Source organism: Passer domesticus, chromosome 4 (assembly GCF_036417665.1).
Source record: "Passer domesticus isolate bPasDom1 chromosome 4, bPasDom1.hap1, whole genome shotgun sequence".
Classification (NCBI taxonomy): Eukaryota; Metazoa; Chordata; class Aves; order Passeriformes; family Passeridae; genus Passer; species Passer domesticus.
In genome coordinates, this window is record NC_087477.1 from 19,128,434 (window position 1) to 19,152,953 (window position 24,520).

General features: G+C 39.6%; 2 long non-coding RNA genes across 2 annotated transcripts in view; both read right to left on the minus strand.

Moving 5' to 3' along the window:
• Nucleotides 1-24,520, minus strand: part of LOC135298658 (uncharacterized) — a 501,452-nt gene that overhangs the window by 401,735 nt on the left and 75,197 nt on the right. The window lies entirely within an intron of this gene.
• LOC135298659 (uncharacterized) overlaps nucleotides 1-24,520 on the minus strand; it is a 146,594-nt gene that overhangs the window by 121,772 nt on the left and 302 nt on the right. The gene's annotated exons all lie outside the window — the stretch shown is intronic.

Below are 24,520 nucleotides of genomic sequence, written 5' to 3' on the forward strand. Positions count from 1 at the left end.
TAAGCAAGTCAATCTGCTAAACAGCTTAAGTCAAGAAATCCATTCAAAAAACCAGGAAGACAAACTCATTTGGATGAAATGTTTCTTTATGCCTGATTTTTTTTTTTTAACCCTAATGGTTAATATTAGAATAGAAATTCCTCTCTGTCACTGTGAGGAGCTGCTTGCACAGTAGAAGTGTACTGGTTAATGGAGGGGATCTCCTCACTTACTGATGAAGCTCACTAAAGGTATCCCTGGCCATGACAAAACTTCCCTACATTTTTCAAACAATTAATCTGACCTAAATATAAAGTGAGTTATCAAACAAAAGGAAACATCGCTCCATAGAAACAAAGCATCAGACAGAATTGTTATTACTAAACACAGCACTAAACAAATGAGGCAGTTTTTAACCCTAGGCTGAACTCTGGTGGAATGAGATCAGCACAGAAAGTCACTCTTTCCATAATTATTTTCTCTTTAAAAACAACATTTCAATGTATTTCTTTGGGCAATTTGCTCTTTATTGAGACTGTATATTCTGCTCACTGCCTCTAGATAATCCTATGAGCATAATGTAAGTGATTTGTTAACTGTTTGCATACTTCATCTGTTCCAAAAAAATAACAGTTTTCCCACTCAACCCTTTGGATAAATCAAAATGAAATAATCTTAAAATATGCAGATCAAACATAAAAGAAAAAAGTAAGGGGAAAGATTAAGAAATGAACACAGTACACTGAAGAGACAAAAAAAAAGAACAACAACATGACTCATTGAAGTCGTGAGTCTTGAATGAATAAAGAGGCCTGTGCAGCTAATCTACAGTTAAACCTGATCACAAAAGGAATTTTACTTCCTTGACTGCATTGTGATACCTTTTAAAAGTAGAATAATAAAGCAGAAGCTTGCCTCTTCAAACACCAATCACTCCTACAGCCCTACATGGGACTACCTCATTCTCCAAGAACATAACCATTACAAAGTGCAATAATAAAACATGTTTCCATTCACAACCTGAGGGAAAAGTATATGGTGTTTTGCACATTTTTACTGTAAAATGAGAATACCGTGAAAGACACCTTCTTAGGGTACAATGACACACTTCCTTTCTCACCTAGACCAGTAAAAGCCTGCAATGCAAGCAGGGTGTGACACCTCACAGGTGTCTGTCCACTTGAAACTTACTCTGAGGCAGCATCAATTATACATATTATAATTTGTCTTTACTAGATTGTGAATTCTGTTAGGCTTCTATATATGTCATCTAATTAGTGTCTGCTCAAAGGGGTTTTTTTTCAGATTGGGATTTGGCAAGGAAAGGATTTTTAAATGCCAGACTCATTTCTAACATATCTGACAGAGAAATTTCTAAGTTCTCCTGATATGAACAGGAGAAAAAGGAATTGGCAGTAGCTAACCATTAGTTTCTACAGCAAGGATGGGAACATAGCTGTTTCCTCAGTGTATTCCTGAAGCAGAAGGCAAGGTGTTCAGAATTGTTGTGGCTTGATGGCATTTCGTCACTGTGATAGTCTTTGAGGAAGATTTCCAAGCAAAAAGCTCAAAATTCATCACCACTTTAACAAGACAGTTTCTCTTTCCCCTCATTGCACTTTTTGTTGTACTTTAGGATGGCTGCTTTTCACTGATATGTGAAAGGTGCCTCTGGAAGGTGAAAATAACAGCTTTGAAATGCAACTGGGTCATAGATTTTCTTGATTGTTTTCATATATTTGAGTTGGGATATAGGAGTTTGTCTCTGGCTTGCACAAGAAACCTGTGAAAAAGCAGGAAGTCACTTCCACAGAGCTTAAGCTTTCTCGCCTGCACAATCCAAGTAACAGCTAAAGCAGCCTTCTCATAACTGGATCTTGAAAACAGGTTCAAACATCACAAATTTAAAAGCTGGGGGTGGGAGGTAACTGCCTTGCTAAGAACTGCAGCTATTGCCTCCTTAAATGCTGTCACATCAGCTCAGGGCTGAAGCTCAAAGGTGAGCTCAGCTCCAGAGGACATGAACAATGCACCTGAATTCTGTTCACAACCTGGTTCCAGTCCCACATGCCTCAAACTCTGAAATCTTCTTTGGACTTCTAATTGGAACTTGCCAACAATTAATTGGTATATATTGTATTCAGGCACTTGACTGGGGACAGGGAAATGAGGGGGGAAAAACAAACAAAAAAAAGATACTGGTTTTAGCTTGAGTAGATAACAGATGAGTGAGCCATCAGCTCTAACAGGAGAGCTCCTTGGATTAGATGATTTACTACAATGAAAAGTTAATTCCTAAATTGGTAAGAAAGCCTGCCTTTAGGCACCTAGAATTCAACAGGTCTGCTTGTGAGGCAAAAGTACAATACTTCTTTCATACATGTAAATGAGATCACTTCCAGATCACAGGCATATACAGAATCCTGGAGATACTGAATGTGCTTAACTGGTTTACTTCATTTAGGCTTTTACTGGACATTTCACTGCCCACTCCATTTCTGCATCTCATCATGACTCTAAAAACTGCTTCAAAAACTTATGCAACTTAATTCAGCTGAAAAGGGGCGAGTCCCACAGATCTGGGGTACAGACATACCCATAAGGTGCTGTGTAACCTGCTCAGTGAAAACTGACCATAAGCATGTTCCCACCCCATGGAAAATGCAGAGTTCTTTAAAGGAGCAAATCTTTAAACTAAAACTTAGACAGTTCACAGTTTAAAACAGCTCACATTGCAGCTAACCACACAGTAACTTGCTCCCTGAATTTAAACAGGATCCATCCAGCAGGTGAGATGCCAGGTAATAGTACCACAACCACAGGCAGCATCTGTCAAGACAAAGATGCTAAACCTCCACCAGAAAATCCAGCAATCCACATACAAAGGCTGTAAGATCCTGCTTAAAGAAAATACATTCTTGGAAACACATTTCAAAGGGTGTCTATTTTGACATTCTCCTGTGTGCAATTAACTGCTGACTGAAGTCTGCACTCCATAGCTTGAGGCCTTCTGGAAGTGAAATATTGAGACTTCCACAGTGCGCAGAATCACACGCAGCACCAATCTCACATTCTGTTTAAACAAGCTGAGAGAAGAAAGCTTCCTTGGTGCAAGGCCAAGCACAGTGAACCACTGGCTACATTTACTACACAGCAGGGAGATGCTCTCTCCACCAACAGTACCCATGAAGCAACATCCAGGAAATATCGATGGAAAGTTTCACAGAAACTCAAAAGGCAAAGAAAATAAGTTATTTTTCTAAGTACACACATTGATGGCAGTCTATGCATCTAATAACCCACATAGCACATGAGTGTATTATCCCAATCATATTCATCCAGCAACCACTTCACATTACTCAGGTCATTATTTATGCTGTCTGTGGGTAGTGAAATGTACTTGTTCCAGAAAAGATTTTCTCAAGATAAAAGTTAGCCCTTAAAGGTAGTTGGAAAGGTGGAATTTTAATACACTGATGCATTGTATAACGTGGCTTTTAAAAACAAAAACAAACAAGAAAACTTACACAAAGTGGATTGCCCTAGAAAGAAATTGACCATCTTGTGGAAGTGCAGCCTTCCAAACACACAGATCATGAATTTCTAATTCAATTTCACTGAGTCCACTGACAAACTCAGACAAGGCTCACTTCAGAGAAATCAAACAGACTGATTTGACCAGCAGTCTCTGATGATAAGTACAGCTGTGAAGTTAAAATTTTTTAAAAGCTTTTCTATGTCCCACAAGTTTAGCATCTAAATCCAAGCTAAGCTCCAGCATGTAAGTTGAATTTGAAATTCCAGAGAAAACACACCTCTCTGTGTTCTTTGCTTATCTTAGTAAAACAAAGGTTACTAACACTGCATAAAACCAAGAACACCAGAGGTCGAGTCCAAGACAGACTGAAAATCTGAAAGAAAGTGTTGTTCATGTCATGTTGTGAGGAATGCTTTACAAATACCATGAACTGGCAGGAAGAATGACAAGACACTCCTGGCTGTCTAGACTGAGTTTGAGACTAACCAGCCACACAGAATGTAAGAACAAAACTTCTTAAACCACTGGAAAAACACACTTAAATTAAACAAACTGATAATAAAAGCAAATAAGCCCCTTCCAAGTAGACATAAGTGATTCCCAGATTTTCGTCTCACTAGAGCCCAGAAGAACAGAACCATATTACAAATCCCCATGGTAGTTGGAGATGAGAAAATAGTGGGGGCCAAAGGTCATCTCCATTCTCTCATGAGCCTTCATAATGCCACAGGTCATAATACCAAAGAATGAGTAGCTCAGAATCACCTTGAAGTTCCTGTCCAATTTATAATCTGAAACTTGCCAAAAAATTCTGGGAAACAAAGTGAACTCTCTTAACTCTCTCAAACTGCAACAGCATGAGGGTTTCATTTGCAACAGACCAGAGCATCTTCTGTCTCAGAAGCCCTTCTTTGACTAAATTTACATTAGAGCCCTGGCCTCTGCCAGCTTGTTTCCATGATAAAAAAAAAAAAACAAACCAACACAGTTTGGTTGGTTCTTTTCATGGCATCAGCAACAGAGGCCTAAAGAACAAATCTATAAAGGTGAAAACTCACAGTAGGTCTAAAGCAAGACATCCAACTTGTCTTCACAATGATCTGAAGACTGCACAGCAGTCAAGGCTGCTCTGATGTCTAATTAAGCTGTTTTTTGGGGCCACAGAAACCCTGTCCTTAAAGAAACTAATCAGCAAGGCACAAGTGGTTTCATACAGCAGAGAGCTGTTTTGCATTTTTGAAGACCAAGGAATACCTTCGTAGAATGAACCTAGGAAACACGACCTAATGATAAAATTGTTTAGGGACTGTGTACAGTGAAGATCGGATCTATTTAATACAGGAGAAAGAGAAATACCACAGTTACAGATTTGGAGTGGAGGGTTATTGTAAGGAAAATCAAATCTTTTTGGGTTTTTTTTCCTTTTAATAAAAATTGAATGAATGCCTTCTTTTTCCACAGGCTTTTTGTCTTACTCCCAGAATAAAATTTCCACATCTCTCAGCAAGACAAAGGAAATATATCAGTATTTTAAAGGTGTGCTGAAGTGATTGACTTCAGACCCTTTAGTTACTTAACTCTACATTAAAATTAACTAAATTGCTTAATCAGATCCCCAAACCAGCTTTTCAGGCTCATTTACATTAATCCTTAATGCTGCCAAGAGGAAAGCTGCCATGAATCTGGCTCCATGAATGATCTCATGCCATAATCATCAATAAAACCCAGCCATTGATTACATACCTCCACCTTAATTTTCCCAGGCTTCACTTCATTGGACAAAATTATATGATAGTGTCTTGGGCCTTTTCTGACAAGTATGAGTATCAGCAATGCAGAAATGCTGTCAGGAATCCCTTTTGATGGCTAAATCAGGGCTCTGGATCACTGAAACACACTGGCATGATGCTCTGTAAATCCCCTCTCCAGCCAGAGTTATACTTTCTGCCATATAAAGCAATTCCCTGCACTGCCATCACACTTTTCTGTCCCACTGCCACTGAGCCCATTGTGGAATTTTATTCACGAAGCCAAAAGAGCTTCATCAGGAGTTACAGGCTTGAAGCATATATATACAAGATAGCAGTCATCTAGATGATTTTGTTGCTGATTAATTTGCCTTACTCTATATAAAATAAATACTACACACGATTTTTTTTTCGATTGCTTCTGTATACATATCTACCTCAAATGACCATTTAAAGCTTTCTCTGCTAAGCACTGAGGTCCTCCCCTGCTTTTCTCCCATGTATTAATGAGGTCATCTTTATCTCCATTTTCCTTCTGAAGAAGCTCACAAGGAACTCTTCCCCCTTTTTCTGGTCCCACTTCAAGTAGCTACCTGCAAGAGATTTTCCCAGCACTCACAAGTACTACCACCACTGAAGTGGTAGACCATGACCAGGCTTAACATGTAAAAAGTTAAAAATCAAGAATGTCAGTTGTCTATATTTGCCTGTAGAGCATGTGTGGAATGGAAAGCAGTAACAGTAGCAACTATTAGTACAGGAAAAAAAAAGTGTTAAGTTGCAAAAAAATGTGTTAAGTTGCAATCCAAAAGGTAGACCCTATATCCTGTCCTAAAAAAGTAGCCCAAATGTTGTCAGGTACAAACCTCTGCTTCAAGGGTATTGCTCCCACACCCCAAAATCCTAGCTTGGCTCCAGCAGCATTTTCACCACAACAGAAATCGGCATTGCCATGAAAGGAGTCCAATGTAATTTAGCCTGATTATTTTAAAACTGAAATTAGTTCTCTTCAGCAAGGCTAGGAATCATGTTCTCTAGAGAGGGGTGTGTGCTGTACAAGACACCTGACAAACTGTCAATCTGAAAAGCTTTTCAGCTGTAGATGAAGAGTCTCTGACCTCTCACATTTGGCTGCTTTTTCTAGTTTTACCACCCCAGCTATTACCTCCTGCTGCAAACCTGGCTTCTAGGTATACTTTACACAATTATACACTGATAAATAACCAGAATTATATCATTTTTTTAATGCAGCAGCCTACATGGCACATAAAATCATTAGTGCCACAAGAGTTCACACTCTAACAAGGTTTTCTTTACAGCATTAGGCACTAATCACCTTTGGAGTTGGCTAAACCCAGAACCATCTGCAGTGTAACACACCCACTTGATCTTTTTGTTCTTTACCAATCTCTTTACTAAAGCTTAAATCTTACAGTGAATATTTACACACATGCTTCAAGTAATACATATTTTTGTAGAAATCAAACTAAACACAGGCAGAAAAATAAGATGCAGAATGAGACCTAAAAGGGTCAGGTGAATACACCTAAAAACAACAAAAACATAGAAGGCACATCTTAAAAATTTGGGTGCCATAACACAACATATATTTTTCTAAAATTTCTCACATTTCTAGCTCTTATAGAGCCCAAATCACAGGGACAAATGGCACAGAATTTATCATTTCTTTTACAGAGCTGATTTACTGTATCTGCACTGTACCAACAATTTATTTGAACTGTAACAATGATGCTTTTATTTCAAGTTTCAGCTGTTGCAGTTCAGATTCTCTTCCTTGGTTTTCCTTTAAACCATCCCATGTCCTTTACCAGCGATAGTTTTATTAGCTAAAAAATAGAGTTGCAATTTGAAAGCTTGATAGCAAATGCACCATTTTCTGGAACTGAAGACATGGCTTAACCATGTCAAAATAAAGTAAAAATAACTAAATCATGAGAACTTTGCACCATGAAAACAATAGATCTGCTCTTGGCTCCTCATTGATTCTAACAACTTTCTTGGCAAATAAGTGGTGATCAATGTGTTGAAATTAGTTGTTCCCAAAAATGCAGTGACACTAAATATTTTACCTCACTGCTGGCAAGCACTGATGTTTAAATCTTAAACCAAATGCTACAGCAGACCTAGAAAGTTTAGTGTCCCTACAAAAGGGCAATACCTTGTCCAAATACCTGAAATTAAATTACATTCACTATCTAACAGCCAAGGGCTGCATGCAGTCCCACCACACCTTGTTTCCTTCTAGTGCTGACAGCACAGATTGGTTTATAGTTCATATTTTCCAGAAACAGCCACTGAAGTAAATATGGAAGAAAACATTTCTCAAGAGAACTGTGATTCCTTGCAGGATTTGGCCAATCCCTGCACTGCCTGGAGTCCTATGCCCAGCAAACAGGGTGAGGACTGAGATGCTGAATGAAAAAATCAAGCAGCACAACCAGTGCCACCCGTGGTGAGCCATGGGTGCTGCTCCAGAGTGAATATTAGGAACAGTCACAGCAAAGTTGGTAACCCATTGCAAATATTAGTGCATTATGAGCTAGCAGCCTATAAATCCCTTCCCAGTGGCATATCCCTATGGGAAAGGGCATGCAGGCTTCCATATGTTGGTGATATATCATGTGATTTTTTCAAGGCATACTGTAGCTCAGGCTTATTTACTGTTCTCTCTGCTCATATCTGTAAACAAAAAAGCTTAAAAGGTTACATTCCTTCCTACTCCTCTCTATGTTATTTAAACCAAACAGAGTTCAGCCACAGAAACATCTGTCATCTGAACTTAATTCTTGGTACTTTCTCTTTTTTCTTCTTCAGAAAATAAAATAGATATGTTTGGCTTCATAAAAGGGGAGCTGAACCATCTCATTTTTCTGCATAAGTATCAGAAATAATGATAGGCAAAAATAAGGAGAAATTTTTTCAAAAATTACAATTAAGCATGCTGAACACTAACCATATCCTGAATAGTCTCCTATCTGCCTCCACACATAAAGTACAAAATAAACTCAGATACCATTTACTTGTGGTTTAATTCATAAAAGAATTCAAATGACAGCAGCCAACTGGTACAAATTGAACCTAGGAAAATGCATCAGAACATATGGGAAGAAACAAAATTAAAATTTTCACATTTTCTTTCAAGTTTTTTCCCCTACCTCTCTACCACACACATGAAGACTCAAAAGTGATAGATTCCATTAATAAGAAAATCAAATAATGGGACATATTCAATCCCTGCTTTATGCCACTTCCTTTTTTCAGAGTAAACCATTTGATTTTATTATTCTCTCCTAATTTGATACGGTGAGGTAAATATAGCAGTCTCAGAGAACCGGAGACACAAGAACCATAGGACAATTCGGGTTGGAAGGTACCTCAGGGGTGCTGCAATCCAACCTCCTGCTCAAAGCAGGGTCAGCTCTGAAGTTACAGTGGGATGATCCAGCCAATTTCTGAACACTCCCAAGGATAAAGGACTGCACAGCCTCTCTGAGCAGCCTGTTCTGCTGCCTGCCTGCCCCCAGGATTAAAAAGTTGTTCCTTATACCCACTTGGAACCTTACATCTCTTAAGTGGTATTTTTATACATTTTAAGTTGTCATATTTCCAATTTTATTAACCAGAATGGCTACATACCTCCCTTCCTTTGCAACCAAGTTGTTCCAGAACAAACCTGGCATATATTTATATATGTATACACAGTGCTGTTTCACTGTAATGCACCCCAAGGGATCTGTTAGCCCCAGTTACTCCACTTCAGGCATGGGTTTTAACACCAGCCTGAGGCACAGGGACATGGCCAGAGGTGTGCAAGGCTCCTCACAGGCACTGGGCAGGGATCAATAAAATACCCATAGCTCAGCCTAGATAATAAAAAAGTAATAAAATCAACCCGATTTGTTATATTTAATGTATCATCACTGCTATGAGGTTAATTTGGCTAAAGAGGGAAACAGGACAGCTAAGAAGAGCTTTGATTTGGTGTCCATGCAGTGCCACCTCTGGAGAATCATGGAACTCTAGAATGAATAGGGTTGGAAGGGACCTTAAAGACCTTCTAGCTCCATCCCATCTCTGACAGCTGGGGAGTGATGATAACAGGGAATACGAGGGGAAGACAGGAATGTAACAATGGGCCTTAATTAGGTGTGGATGAAGAATTTGCTTGGTTTTCATTTCCACCTCTGGAGGTACACAGCAGGAAACTTGAGCCAATGGGTTTATTTTCCTGTGCTCAGGTAGGGTGGCTTGAGGGGAAAATTGACTTTTTTTTACTTAGTGGTCTTGGACCATGGGATTGTGCAAGGAATGACAATTTTGAAGAGGCCACAGAATCAATTTTGGAAGTAAGAAAAGCCAAGGACCCTGAATGCACGCTCTGGCAGCTCATGGAGGAGAGGGAGGAGAATGCACAATTACCTATTCCTTGACTCTGCCAGAGGCTGCAATCTCCACCACAGAAGCAGCAGAACAGGTGGTACATCTACTGCTCAGCTGAGGCAGCTCGGGCTGTCACATTAATGGAGTTGCCATCAGCTCCAGTTTACATTACTACGTGAGACTGAACTACAGCAGCAGAGAGCTCTGATTCCCATTCCCTGCTGGAGTTCAAGGGCTGAAGAGATGGCCTCCCCCACATCTCCTCAGCCAATGCAGCTTCATCTCACAGGGATCATGAATCAGAGTCTGGCAGCAGGGAATAGATTAGGAAAAAGAAGTAAGACAGGAAATAGAGAAGAAGAAAGAGAGTAAAGAAGTGAGTGCAAGAAAGGAAAAAGTGTTAGCAGAAAGAAAAAGGGTTAGTAGTATGGTAAATGGGAGGGGAGAAAGGATAGGAATTTGTTAGGGTGTTTCTCAAAAGCCTAAATTTAGAGGATGTAAGGAGACAAGGCACCTCACATCTATTAATATTACTGAGTTATTGATTACCTTTGGGCTTGATCTCAAAAAGAGCTAGTAACAAGTTGTTTGAATCAATTACAACTATAGTAGTCTATAAAATACGGTCATCAAATTAAGTGAAAAACCTTCTGTCTGGGATTTGGACACTCCAAGCTCTAGGATGCATCAGGGAGCAGAGTTACACCTTAAAGAGTTAATAACAACAGTATGGAAAAGATTTTTACCTGGCTGGGCAATTAAGAAGTGTCCAAGTGATGAACAAGAGGAATTGGCACCTCCAAAGCATAAGGCAGTAAGCAATGGCTTGTTAGGAAGAAAGGCAAAACCCTTCTTTCTTGAGTTAATGAATGATAAATTAGCAGGTCAGGGGAAAAATCTTTCCACTGAAGTGATTCAAAAGGTGTACGGGGACCAAACACGGAAAAGGAATCCGCCTGCTGCAGGCTCCACTCGGTGAGTGTAACCTGAAGACTTAAAGACCTAGTGAAAACAGAGGCCTCAGTTATAAATGCTGCCAGGCTTTTGCCAACTTGTCAGCTGAGTCATACGGAGTAAAGGAAACCACCAAATCTGAATTAAATGCTGCTTGGAGAATATGTTGGGGTTTTCTCCATTCCCTTCTGTTCATACAAATGTGTATGTGTGTGCCATCTGTTTAGGATTTGTATGCAAATACTTACTGACTTGTAGCCTAATTTTTGTTTGGAGTTATTCCAAGGAGGGTTGAGCCCCAAGGCACTCCTTTCCTTGGCAATGGCCACCCTGAAAATTTGTGCCTCAGATATTTGCAAGGTGACCACCAAGCCCTAGGTGTTCCCATACAGGCTCAACATTCTCCGTCTCTGCACATGACAGACTCTGCATGAGCCCTCTGGCAAAAGGAGACTACAGGGGAAACGTGCTTTGGGTGAACACTGGAGGCCAAAAGAGCTCTTGGGCACTGGGCAAGGCAACAACTCCATATTTCAAGGGTCTGGTGGCACACAAAACAGCAATAAAAATTGAAACAATGTGGTTAGAAAGGAGAGAGACTCATTACATGAGCTGCAGGATAAAGTAAAAACTCTCCATGCCCTTGGTGGTGCCAGAAGTTGGTCTCAAGAGGAAATAGTCCAAAGAAATAGCATTAGCCTCTCTGTGTTACCACAGATGAAATTAAAGGCCAGAAATGAGAAAATGAGAGGAAGCTAAAAGTGAAGATAATAAAGAGGCCAAACTGGCATCACAAGAATCAGAGCACAGGAGGTGAATGGTACTGACAACCACAGTCAGCTGGCTGGGATGAAAGGACATAACCAGCAGAACAGAAGCAACCTTCCAAGTCATACAAGCCTGTAATTCACACAGCACAGGCAGATCCTTCTGACAGTTTGTGCAGCATCCACAAGCAGCTAAAGACTGTCAGGTATCTGTTTTATGCTTCTAGTTGTCAGGAAAAAACTTCATCCTTTTTCAACAGTGTACACTAGGCAGTGCATCAGATTACACTCTGGTCAAACATATTTTACTAGGAAATTTTTTAATTATTCCAGCAACAGACAGCCAACAATGACAGGGCTTCAAAGAGCAGAATGGTTTAAGTCTTCCATAGAAACATTTGCTACATGCCATACCTGTGCCAAGAAGAGGATTGGGATCTTATGTGGTGGGAAATGAGGCAATCATTGTTCTCATTAAAGTACTTTAGGCCAAGGCATTTCAAATCCTCAGGAAACTGTTCATTTAAATGCGGGGATGATGACATGTTCACCACTAATCTCTCAGGAAGAGCATAAGAGAAACCTCAGCATCAGCAGATGGGCAAGTGAGGGAGCAGTCAAATCAATCCCACATTCAGTCCCATCCCTGAGCTCTCCACAGGAAATATGCACAGTAGTACCTTGCAGCACTAAGTCAGAGTACAGCAAGAACATAAAATCACTGTGCCACACTTCAGTTAGCAGAGTTCTTGCAGGGCAGGCAATTGGCTGCTGTGACCAGAGGTGAGAGTATAGCAAGGACTGTGTGGTAGCAAGGTGATGGGGAAATCAAATCCTGATTGTAAGAATGGTTCCCCAGCTGGGAAGGTAAAGGAGATCAGAAGGGGCAGGTAAAGAATCAATGACATTTCCACGAAAATAAAAGGAAAAGCTGAACAGGAAGAAGTCAGAGTAACAGCAACAAATGAATGTGGAACCTATACAGACTGGAGAATGTGTGAGCCAGCACATCATTCCTAGCTTAGCAGGACCTAGAAAATGCATCCTTGAAATATATTCCCGTTTTCCCAGCAATCCTAGCATGCTCATACTCTCACAACAGCCACACTAGTTCTACTCAGTTGCTTCCAGGTGACCCCTGCAGTCATTGTCATTATCACTCTCTTTGAGCTAACCTGCCAGCCCCTCACTTTTGTGTCTTTGAGTCTTTCATGCAGTTTATCCACAAGATGGATAAGTCATCACCAAGAGCCAGCTGCAGCAAGAACTGAATGCTCACCTACCACCTCATGCATACATCTTCAGAGTATCAATGTTGGCAGGAAGCAGCTATTCTCTTTCTTCTGTTAGTTCCTGAATGGCATAATACAGTCTTGTTTCCCTTCCAGAAAGTGTCCTTTGTTCTGACAGTGAATTTATATAGACCAAGCAGTGACACTTTTGTACAGGGGAGTCTTAACATTTGGGTAGCATGGCTGGGAAAATAAAATTTCTGCTCAGCAAGCATTAGCCTTTTTCCACTTCTCTCCTTCCTAAAATTTACAGTCACTTCTATCCACTTTTCATCTGCTCAAAGTAAAAAAAAAAAAAAAAAAACAAAATAAGGAAAGAGCCTTTTCTTATGTTCTTCACTTAAACAAAACCAGGCTTTCACATTCAAAGAGATTCATACCCTACTACCAAGATAATAGGTGAGATGCAAGTCCAAAAGTAGCCCTGCTGTGTGCTGAGCATTCATGGGTGGTCAAAGCTGTAACTGAGCTGCCTCACCATGGTGCACCAAGAATTCAGATTTATTTTATGCAACTGGCATTCCATTTATGCTTGTTGGTCCAATGTATCTCAGAGAGCATTACAGAGCATTTAATCACAATATGCTGTACCTACAGCACAGTTCCACCAGAGTTATTTAGCACATGAAAAGAGACAGAAGGAAAGGAGATGGGAAGAAAAGGAAAACAGGGGATTGATTGTGGAAAATTTAATTCTCACCTAATGAAAAAATACTTTAGCCTTCTGATTGTCTTCCTCCTAACTCCTGTCAAAATCTTCTCACTCACTGCACCTCTTTTCAGCAACTCAATTCATATTATCTGATAGTTAATATTTGCTCCCTAATTTCCAAGTTGTTTACCCACGGCATAAATTCTCCACAAGTCTCACATTCTCATAACTGCCTAAATGCTTCATACAGACCTCTCTTAAACTGCTGCAACCAGGCCTGTACAATGAACAAGCACGCAGCCCTGGTACATAAAGACCTGTCCTCTCTTCCTTGAAAACACCAAGTTAAAGGATTTTAAAAATAGCCACATTTGCTCCCTGTGCGATTTGTCTTCTTATTTTGGTCTGTAACCTAAACTGCAGCTCTCCAGAGTAGGCAAAGCTTTCCTATCCATGTCTTGTAGCATGCCAAGTACATTGCCAGTACTTGGCAAATAATCGCTGCCTCCACACATTATTCTTCCTAGCCGATAGCAGAGCCCCAGGAATTTAGCCCAGCAGCTCTTGAGCAAAGTCTGGAAAAAGCAAATAAGCATTTTGAGGAAAGCTCATCTTTCTCTCAGATGCTTCTGGAACCAGAAGCAAAGACAAAAACAAAAGGAAACAAAACACAGATTAAAAACTTAAACCAGCCTGAAACCTTCATTCCTTCCATTGCTCATCTTGGCAAGTTAGAAGTGCAGTAGCTTGGCCTCACTTCCTACCCATGGGTGTGGGCTCAAGGGTGAAGAAATATATAGGCTGCTAACCTATGTAGTGGTTTATTTAGTGTGTTTCCATTAAGGCACTTCAGCTTTTCTCCCATAGGACTTTTTCATTTCATAGTAGCAAACATAATGGCAAATGAATGGCTGATCAGGCATAAAAAAACCTATTAAAACAAAGTCAGGAGGAAAAAAAACCAACTATGATTCACTTGTAAGAGATCTGAAATCAAGAAACCAAGTCCATTTTTACTCATCACTCAGTGCATGTATGCTTTTACAAGTGCAAAGAAAATTTCTTTTATATATATGGGTATATTCCTCTTGCAGGGGAAAGATTTGTGCTTGCAGCACAGAAGAATGGTGCTCTCTTTGTTTTGTGACCTCTCAGGATTATTTTGAAAAAAATAAGGATGCTCAGCCCACCTGCTGTTTGGCCACACACCATGGGCAGCTTAAACACTTGTCATTAATGTCAAGAACATTGCAAATGGTTCTCTCTTGCTTTCTTTTCTGTTTGACTTGATTGCTACTTAGAGCATGCAGCAACAGATTGAAGGAGAATCCCCTTACTGTGTATTCCCCATCACAATTGTGATCACCATTATTGTACTTGCATTACCCACAAAGGAAAGGAAGTTTAGAAGTGTTTTTCTGGATACAGAGAAGTGATCTCAATTCAGAAGAACCCTAATTTGGTTACTCATGTCAAGAAGGAGATGGCTATGGACTTAAAGTCACCAACTGGAGGTATCCCAAGTAAATACAAGTTTACACCCCTCACAAGCCCTTTTGGCTTACAGAGTGAAGGGCAGTCACAATTTCATCTTGCTTATCTCAAAGAGAAAATTCCATTACTTTATCACAAAATCAGAGAATCACAGACTATCCTGAGTTGGAAGGAACCCACAAAGGTTATCAAAGTCCAACTCCTATCTCTGCACAGGACAACCCCACATGCTTTTGAACATTATCCAGATGCTTTTATCCTGCCTTCATTTCATTTTCTAATAAACAGGAACCGATGCACTGGCTGCAGGCAGGGAGGAAGCAGCATGCAATATTTCACATGCAACGAAGCCTGAAAAGTTTCGTTTGGTGGAGATTGTTCCATAGCCTATGTGGCTGGATTTTCCAAACAGTAACAAACAGCCAGTGAAATGAATTTGCATTCAGATACACTTGGCTCAGCAGGCTGTGGTTTAGCCCCATAGGTAAGCTCAGATTTGACATGGGTTAAAATAAAATAGTCCTTGGTGACCAGTCATGGTAACTGAAATCTTGCTCTTGGAGGACTGGTTAAGAGGGTCCAGATCCAATTCTTCCACAGTCACTGCAGCTGGAACAGAGCTGGTCTGTCAGTGCCCAGCTCCATTAATCCTGCATGTCTGATCTGAGTTTCACTAAGAAAACAAAGCAAGGGAGCCCTGAGACGCACAGACACAAATGAAAAAATACATTCCCTTTTCCGACTGTCCACACACTCTCAGGAAAGTTGCACCTCTGCTCCATTACTCAGCATGTGGTTCCAATTGTGACAACAATGCGCGTTTGTTCGGCCGCGCGCTGGCTGCGAACGGCGGCGATTGAATACCACGAGCTGGGTTTAAATCCAGCCTGGCCTGGGACTGCCTCACAGGGTCAAGTGTCTGGCACGAGCCTGCCAGGTTCTGGTTGGTATAATCTTATAGATGGCCTGAGCAGCAGAACCAGACTCTTTGATGTCAGAAAGGCAAATTTACGCATGGTATGTATACACTGAGTATTTTTAACGTGGGCAAAGAAAAACGGGTAAGGGGGGAAAAGCAAGCAAGAAAAAAAAAAATCAGTATTTTTCTAGGTCTGTCCATTTCCTTTGCATTAGGGTTGCTAAACTAAATAATACTTCTAAACCATCCTCTTAAAAAAATACTTAAATTCTGTTTTAAGTTTTATACTCATTTTTACAAACAACAGTTCATGAAAATTGCCTTACCCTGAAGAACTTTTTGCACTGATTTTCACTTACTATGAGCAAGGAAGTTTATCAGAAATACTTGCTATGACCCAGTTCTTGGAGAGAAAAAGAAACCATTAACATTGGTGGTTTCCATTTTTTTTTTTTCTCCTCATGGACATAGGATATTGTCAACATCTCCCCTGATAGTTGCTGAGGAATTAGAATAGAAGTCAAGACACCTCCCTGAAAGGTGCACCCAATGTACAACTTCAGTATAGAACTTAGCAAGGCAAGATGACTACATCAGCCAGGTAGGAAAAGAGTTCAGCCATTTTTCCAGGTGTGCTCTACTATCTTACACCTTTCCTAAGCTAGATAATTCTTTTTCATGAAGTTCCTTTAGATGTCTCATTGTAAACATCCATTTAATCTACACTGACATTTTTGTTACTTGTGTTTTAAATGAAATCTCGTGGCAAGGTATTTGGCTCCAAAAATCTCTTGACCTCACATTTTGGAACAGGGACCTGAAATTAAACAATAAGATGACCAACATACTTGACAGTATAATTAAAAGCAGCACTATAATTGTTGATCAGCAATGAAACAAATTAAAGCTCTGCCATCTCTCAACTATGACACTTCCTAGTGTTTAAATACTCAAAATTGTTATGAGGTTATAATTTTACAGTGTAAAAACCACATAATTGGACAGGGAGGAAAGGGTTATTTACAAAGTAAAACAGTGGGAACTAGCAGTTCAGGATATTTTTAACTCTTTCAGTCCCAAAAATAACCTCTGAACATATATTTCTCTGCTGCATAATGAAAAGTCAGCATGGAAAATGTTCCTAAAGCAATTAGAATTTCAGTGAATGAAGCCATTAAGAGATTTTTAGTAAGAAAGAAAACAAGAACCAAAACCCAAGCTTATTTTAAAAATTGTATGCTCATCTCTAGTCTAAAATACTCCATGTTGTTCTTCCTACCCTGCAGGCGGCTTTCAAGCCTCACATGGGTGCCAAAATTTCATCACCACATCCCTGACTCTCCTGGTGCCAGTTAAGGAGCTGCACAGAGATGGGCACACCAGTGATGATATTTAGACTCAATGTTTCCAGTGAAAGCCCCAGAGAAAGAGGATAGGCTTAAAGGTTTGTTTGCTTCTGAAGAATGTTCTCTTTGTAAAAAAAGAGGTTTGGGTTTAAGATCCTTGAATATAGAGGCCAAATAGAACACAATCCCTTATTTTGCTAACATTTGTGTACTCTTGAGATGTAAGAGTATAATCTTGAATCAGGCTGAAGTGTAAACTGTACCAACATGAGATATTAAAAAACCAAACAACAAAAACACACAGCAGCATTTTCTTACAGCTAGATTTCTGCCAGTTTCACTTCATTTTTCTTTTCTACCTCAAGCTATCTCCTAGCAAGAACCCTTTCAGTCTCTGAAAGATTACAGATCTCCTGAAGGGTGGAGGGGTAAGAAACAACAGGAGGGGAAAGTCTAATATGAAAGATCATTACTAATGCAAACTTATCCACTGGGCTTACACACTACAGATAAACCCACCCAGCAAAGGACAGTTTGCACATGGATATGGTGGATGTTGACATCTCCTCAGATACTGAGGACATTTGGCTTGCTCTTGTACTCATGAGGTGGCTGGTGCCATGGTTAACATCCAGCAAGGGTGAAAAATTAATGTCTGGTGATCATATGAATCTAACTTTCTGTTATTCCTATTGCTTTAACAGATGAGAAGAGTAGATATAAATTAACAGGTCTTGGCATATCCAGCAATATTGCTGCTCAGCCAAGCAAAGAGTTTTAAGTAACCCAAAGCTGTGTCTGTGGCTTTTTTTTCTTTCTAGGTGGCTTGCTACACACCAGAGCCAAGTCCTGCTGCATCCGAGTTTAAACAGGCACTGTAGCACACTCAGCATTTTTCAAAGTCAAACTTAAGCATCCAAAACATGAATTGAAGAGCTTTGCTTTGAGACAGTGTGTTTTCTGATCCTGACTTAAAAGAAGGAGGTCAGATAAGGGCCTCAGAGACCATGAGATTACTCATTTGGACAGCAGAATCTTTTTTAGCTTGGCATAAAAGCTGACCTTACTTTTAGAGGACTGAAGCTCAATTGGCAAAATTGAGGGAACACATACTACAGAAAGACAGAAATGAGGTAACAGGGGCAGGGACTCGGAAAGAAGCTCCGTGAATTTCTAGTGGGGAGTCCCAGCCTCACAGAGGAATCCCCACTTATGGGGACAGGCACTGATGACAAATAATGACTGATGTTGGCTAATCTCAGAGGATCACACTGCTTGGGCCATCCAGCCAAGAGAGCTTTGATAGCGCTTTGAAGAGCAGCCATGAGGACTCAGCAAGAGTCACAACCTCTGGAAGTAGCAGGAATTGCATCTTCAAGTCATGCAATCATCACAGTCCAGCCAACATGCAAAGAGATTTGGATGAGAAAGAAAAAGAGAGATACTGAGGGGAATAATAATAGAGACTATTAATAATAGAGGGATTAATAATAATAATAGATTGTCTCTGTAACAGAGATTTGTGTTACATCAGGCTAACGCAAGCACATTTGTGTGGGTCTAACTGTTGGCAGGGCTGGTCCAAAGTCTGTTAAACAGGCAAATGTTTCCCCACTATAAGTGTTTTATATTCTCTTACAAATCCAGCACTTGAGAAAAGCAAATATTGTAACTTGTTTGTTTACTTACTGTGCTGGTCTGTGGGTGCTTCTTTTCTTGTGCCTATCAGCACCACTAATAACAAATATTTTTACATCTTCAGGGGCAAAAATCACCCAGAATCATCAAGGCCAGTGTGATGTGGCAAGAGCGTACACAGTGACTCAGAGAGAGAGAGGGGATATGCAGGACTATCAAGAGAATCTTGCACTTCTTCACTATACAGTTCAATTCTAGAAAATTTCATAGATTTATCCTACAACCTCCACAACAAATTGACACTATAGTCAGTTGTGTTCATCTCAATGTAAATCCAAGACAGCCTTGAGGAACAAGCAACAGCTCTTTATAACAGGTATTTGTCTCCAAACTATAAAACCTAATTATACTTTTTCACTTTATTATCTAAGCTCCTCCTGATAGAATCGGTTGATTAAGCTTGAACTGGGGTTCATTATTCATCATGTTGAGTAATAGCTCTACATTTCATTGTCCAGGCAATTACAGAGATTTGTGTGGGTCTGGGTTTTGCCTTTTCACTTCCTGAATAGTAAATTGAGAGTAATCATTTTCAACAGAAAGTATATGAAAATTAAATCTGTCTGCTTTTTTACAAAAAAAGGAATAGGAAAACAGATCCAACAGAATATTTTGTTTGATAAATAGCAGCTATACCTAACACTGGTACCTTGACAGTAAACAGTGATTCAGTTTGAATCACTCCTCATGTCTGTTAGTGCAGTGTCTTTGACAAGAAAGACAAATCTTCTCACTTTTAGGGTGCTTGCTACTGAATCACAACTATTAAAAAATGCCACTGCTAATTTAGAAATCACAAAACAGGTTCATCATCTGCCTGCTCGGCATCTCCATTTCCCATCAGTAAATAAGAATCACAGCCCCACAAGAGGATTTGCAAAACACAAATTCCATTTTTACTGTAACCTTCACTACATTATGCAACAACAGTTTTCCCTGCCCTTGGCATGTGAGCCTTCTAGATTAGATCAAGAGCATTCTTGCTAATTTGATCAATTTAAGCTACCGCTACTCTGACTGTGGACCACAGCTATCCCTGTAACCCTTCACGGCTGTGACATTCATTTTATCCCCCAAAAGTAATCTGAATTAGCCCAGATATCTATTAATGGATCTGCTGAACACAAAAATACCAAACCAACATAACCAAGTTATATTTTTCATTAATGAGCATTTAAGACACCACCCATTTTACTCCTTGAAAAATAACTTACTTCCTGAGAAAAAAAAATATTGCCATTTAAGAGTGTTTTAAGCTTAAAACCTACCAGATGAGTTAGTAACTAATCACAGAATATCTGAGCATCCTTTCTCTGAAAGGAAATTATGAGCATTTGTAAGAGAAAAAGTATTTTCTTTGAATGAAACTTAGCACGACTAATAAAACTTAAGTTATAATCTGCTATCTCAAAGAGAATGCCCAATCATTTTACATACTAATGCATATTCAGAGATTAAATTTGTTTGGTTCCAGGCTAACCATATAGAACAACAAACAATGCAATTGCTTGACATTAAACACCATTCTAGTAGGAGTACTGAATATTTTCACTGACATGGGCTCAGCATTTTATTTTTAACTACTTTTAAGATTCACAACCTAATTCTCCAACCAGGATCAAACAATTATAAGGGAAAGAGTAACTTGGTGGCAACACTCTAACTCCACATGTCTTTAAAAAGTTACAAGTAGTCCTAGAACATTGCTGCTCAGCCTTTCAGATAAATAAATAAAAGCCAGTATCACTTTACTTACAGATCATCTAGTTGCTTTATCTAATCTAAACCTACCCTCTTCCAGTTGGAAGCCATTCCCCTTCTTGTCCTGCCACTAAAACTTACATGCTGCTTTACAGAATCCTATGTACACCACTGGAGGTTGACACTTTCCAGAGTTCCAAACCCTAAGTTTTGCATTTATGACATTTTTAAGCACCTGCACATGAAACTATCTGCACAACTGAAAATCTTATGATTACAGACAAGTTCTCAAAAGACATGTATCCACCAGGTTTCTTTGGACAAAAATTGCAGAACAGATTATGAACTTCTCAAAAAGGATGTAGTCGTGCCCAGGCAGTCTCTAGTGCACCACAAAACATCAAGAAAAAGACAAGCTGGTTGGCCTTTGAAATATATGGAAAATATAATGCTGACAAAACTGTTACTAGCAAAAATCTTTTTCTCCCTCTGCAGAAGTTATGGGTGGTCTTTTCAAAAATAAAAAGAAATTATTAGGAGAATCTTGGCTGCAGCTCACTCACTGGCAAATGCAAAACCAAATATCTGGCACCAGGTGTGAAATTAGTGAGGCACCCCAACCTCACGGTCATTAGAACCTTGCAAGATTTCCAACTCAAGTAAGATTTCCCAGCTCACACCTCCTTCATCAGCCCTCATCACACAGGCTGAAATGATCTTGGCAGTGGGAATAATTCTTCATCAGCTACAATAAGCATTACAGACGTATCTGAATCAAACGCAGCGCCCTGCCGGATACGCGGCTTGGAGAACTCCCACCGTGCCTGTTGAAAACTCTCCTCTGGGGACTGGGAGCTGCGCCTGGAACCAGCAAAAGCCTGGCAACAAAACCCCTTCCCCATGTTTATCTTGAGCAAGGATGCCCACTGCAGCCAAGGGAGTGATTGTCATGTTGAATTACCTCCTGATAACACAGCGAGGTGGCATCATGCAAATGCTTCATTTAAACGCCACATTTTCCTAAAAATAATCCAAACCACAGATCCATAAGGAGTGCCTCACCAGCCCCCACCCAGAAGGTATGAGATGGTCTCCAGCTCCAATGTCAGTAACAATTTATTTGCTTGTCCAGCAGGGCTTTTTCATTCCTGCTTGTATCAAATGTCACCTCAGCATACCTGCTAGGTCCCTGTCCTTCATCCAGATCACACATGGCTGGGAAAAGTTTACTTTGCCAGGTGCTATCACCATCCTGGGATGAAGTGTCAAATTCCAGGCTTTCATCTGGTTACAATTTATTCATTATATCACTACTTCACATTAACTGAAAAGAGCACCAGTGTGAAAGTATGAAAAAAAAAAAAAAAACTCTTTTTGGCGACTCAAAGCTGAAAAGTATTCAGGTTAAAAGCTCTTGAGTCAGACAGAGCAGCGTCATATTATTGGAATAATATGCTAATATTTCAGTCATGCAGCCTCTGTGGGTCTTTTGAAACACCTGTGGAAATAAGTTCTAAGCTATTACAATACTAACAAAGACACTGGGCTAAGTCAGTTTAATTGCTCAAATTATCCATATGACTGAATTTCATGAGGTAATAAAACACATCCTGATATAAATATAATAAATATTCTGTATAACATAGTACACTGAGTATACATTCAAAAACTTCTTCCTATTTTCTTTGTCTCCTCTGTTTTCCTGTTCCTCAGACTGCTTTCAGTACAGCTGCTACTCAGCAAATCCCTGAGCTGCTCGTGGTGGGATGGAAAGTGAGAGCCCATCACCTACTGTAGGATGGAGAGCCTATCTTTAAAAACAGCAGATATTGCAGAAGAGATTTAAGTCTTTCCAAGGAAACCACACCAATGACCCCAGCTCCCTCTGTCAGCACAAAGGAAGAGGCACCATTTCTTGCTATCTCCCTTCCCCTTTGTTAGGCCAGATCCATATTCCCAAATGTCATCACACCTCAACTGCACCTACTGGCTCTCTGCTTTTACTCCCTTCTCTGAGTGTTTTGTCATTGATAACAGAGTCTGGGAAACCATTTTCCTTACCTAGCATTAAATCCCTGCTTTTACATTCATAATTGTGTCATAGAAGTGCATGACAGTAAAAGTTTCATGATGTCTAAAGATAGATTTGAGTGGCAAAACCTGCACACTGACTGAATATTTTCACAACTTAGGAGGTGTAGGGTTTCAAGCTCAACACAACTTGTTCTCTTCGCCAAGCGATTACATCTTCTCCTATTTTCTTTAAGAGGAAAGATTTCTGAATACAGGAAAGCATTTTCACTTTCAGTTTATGATCATGGTACAGAAGTGTAGCCATTAGAAGTAAGAAAATTAAGATGCAATAGTTTAAACACTTAGTTCAGAAACATAATAAATACTGGAAAACAAATTAGGTCATTACATTACTGAATTCATCATGTATTTTTCATTTTTACTGATGTAATTTTGAAAGCTGATGGTCCAGATCAGTAAAGGATAGTTACCAAACAGAGTGCATGAATTAAAATCACGTAGTATTCCTAAGGCTGAAGAATTTATTACCAAATGGGTAAATTAGTAGATCTAAATGATGACAAGATAAGGCATTAAAAATAATATGTAAATACCAGCCTAATTTAATAACAAGCTCAGAAAGGATTTATGATACTCACAATATTTTGAAAACATTATTTCCTTCACACTCCTAAAATCAAATTTACAGCTATATAAATCTTGGACTGATGAGGTAGAAAAGTAGAATATATATGTAAGAATCTGACAAATATTTTCATTCAGCTTTATCAAAATATAACTACAAAGCTTCTTTAGCCTTTTGATTCTGTGTATTTCAACAATTCTGCATTACCAAAGCCATTCAGAAACTGAGTGCCCCGTACCGTGAGGCACTGAAATAGCCAATTCATCAGCTGATTACTCTATAAAACGAGGTACAAAGCAAAATTAAAGCATCCCACATCAAGCTGAGCTAGGAACCTTCTTGTCCTTGATGTGAGGAGCTCCAGCTGTGTGGCCCAACCCTCCACCAGGCATGACCCCACCCACAGCAGAAAGAGCAGAAAACCACCATTGCTCAGCTACAGTAGCTCACAGCCAAAATTTGAGCTTCACAGTGCCAAGTGGTGGCACTTGACTGTCCCACTAGGGCTCCCCTGGCTGTGAGGAGCAGTGGCTGACTATTCATGCTCCATGCAGGTGGGCATCTTACAGCACAGAAATGTAGCAGACACCTGGAGATGGCCCTGGTTTAAAGCACTGCAGCTACCAGAGGTCCCCCCTATCTGAGCACTTAAAGCAGTAAAAAATAGCAGCTATTTACTGCTAACAGCAATGCAAAATAAAATAATCACTTGATAAGGAACCCAAGCTACCTTCCCAGTTTTGCAGTTACAAATGCAGTATAAGACGCCAAGAAAAAGCAAAAATATTAAGAGAAAAAAACCACAGCAGTCTTAATTATATGTTAGTTATTAACCTGCGAAAAGCTGGCAAGCCTAGATTACAGGAAAAGCATTTTCTGCTTAAAGATATAGTTCAACAACTAATATACCTGTAGCTTAATAGTTATGCAGAAAAGTATAAAGTATGTTTCTAAACTGCTAAGTCTGCAGCTTAAACTCAGGCAGAAATTACAAGAAAAGGGATGTACTTGCTCAGTCAAAAAAAGGTCATGGAATTTCATAGTAGTTGTCCTAAAAACCTGTTTTAAATTCTCACAGGAGAATTTAAAAAGACTCTTAAGAGAGTTTAGACCTCAGTGAGAAACAGGCATTAGCAAATGCCCTCTATGGTAGAAATTTAAAAATTCCTCCACAACTGACCTATAGCACAATCATTCTAATGACTCATACCTCACTAATGAAAATTCACTTGAAAATTCTCCTCAGAGATTAACAGGATGTTTAAGAAGCACAATTTTACATTTTACAGCTGATCAACACTCTTTCAAGGAGACTGAAACTACAACTACTAATACTCAGCACCTGTACGTTCACATAAAAATATCAAAACAA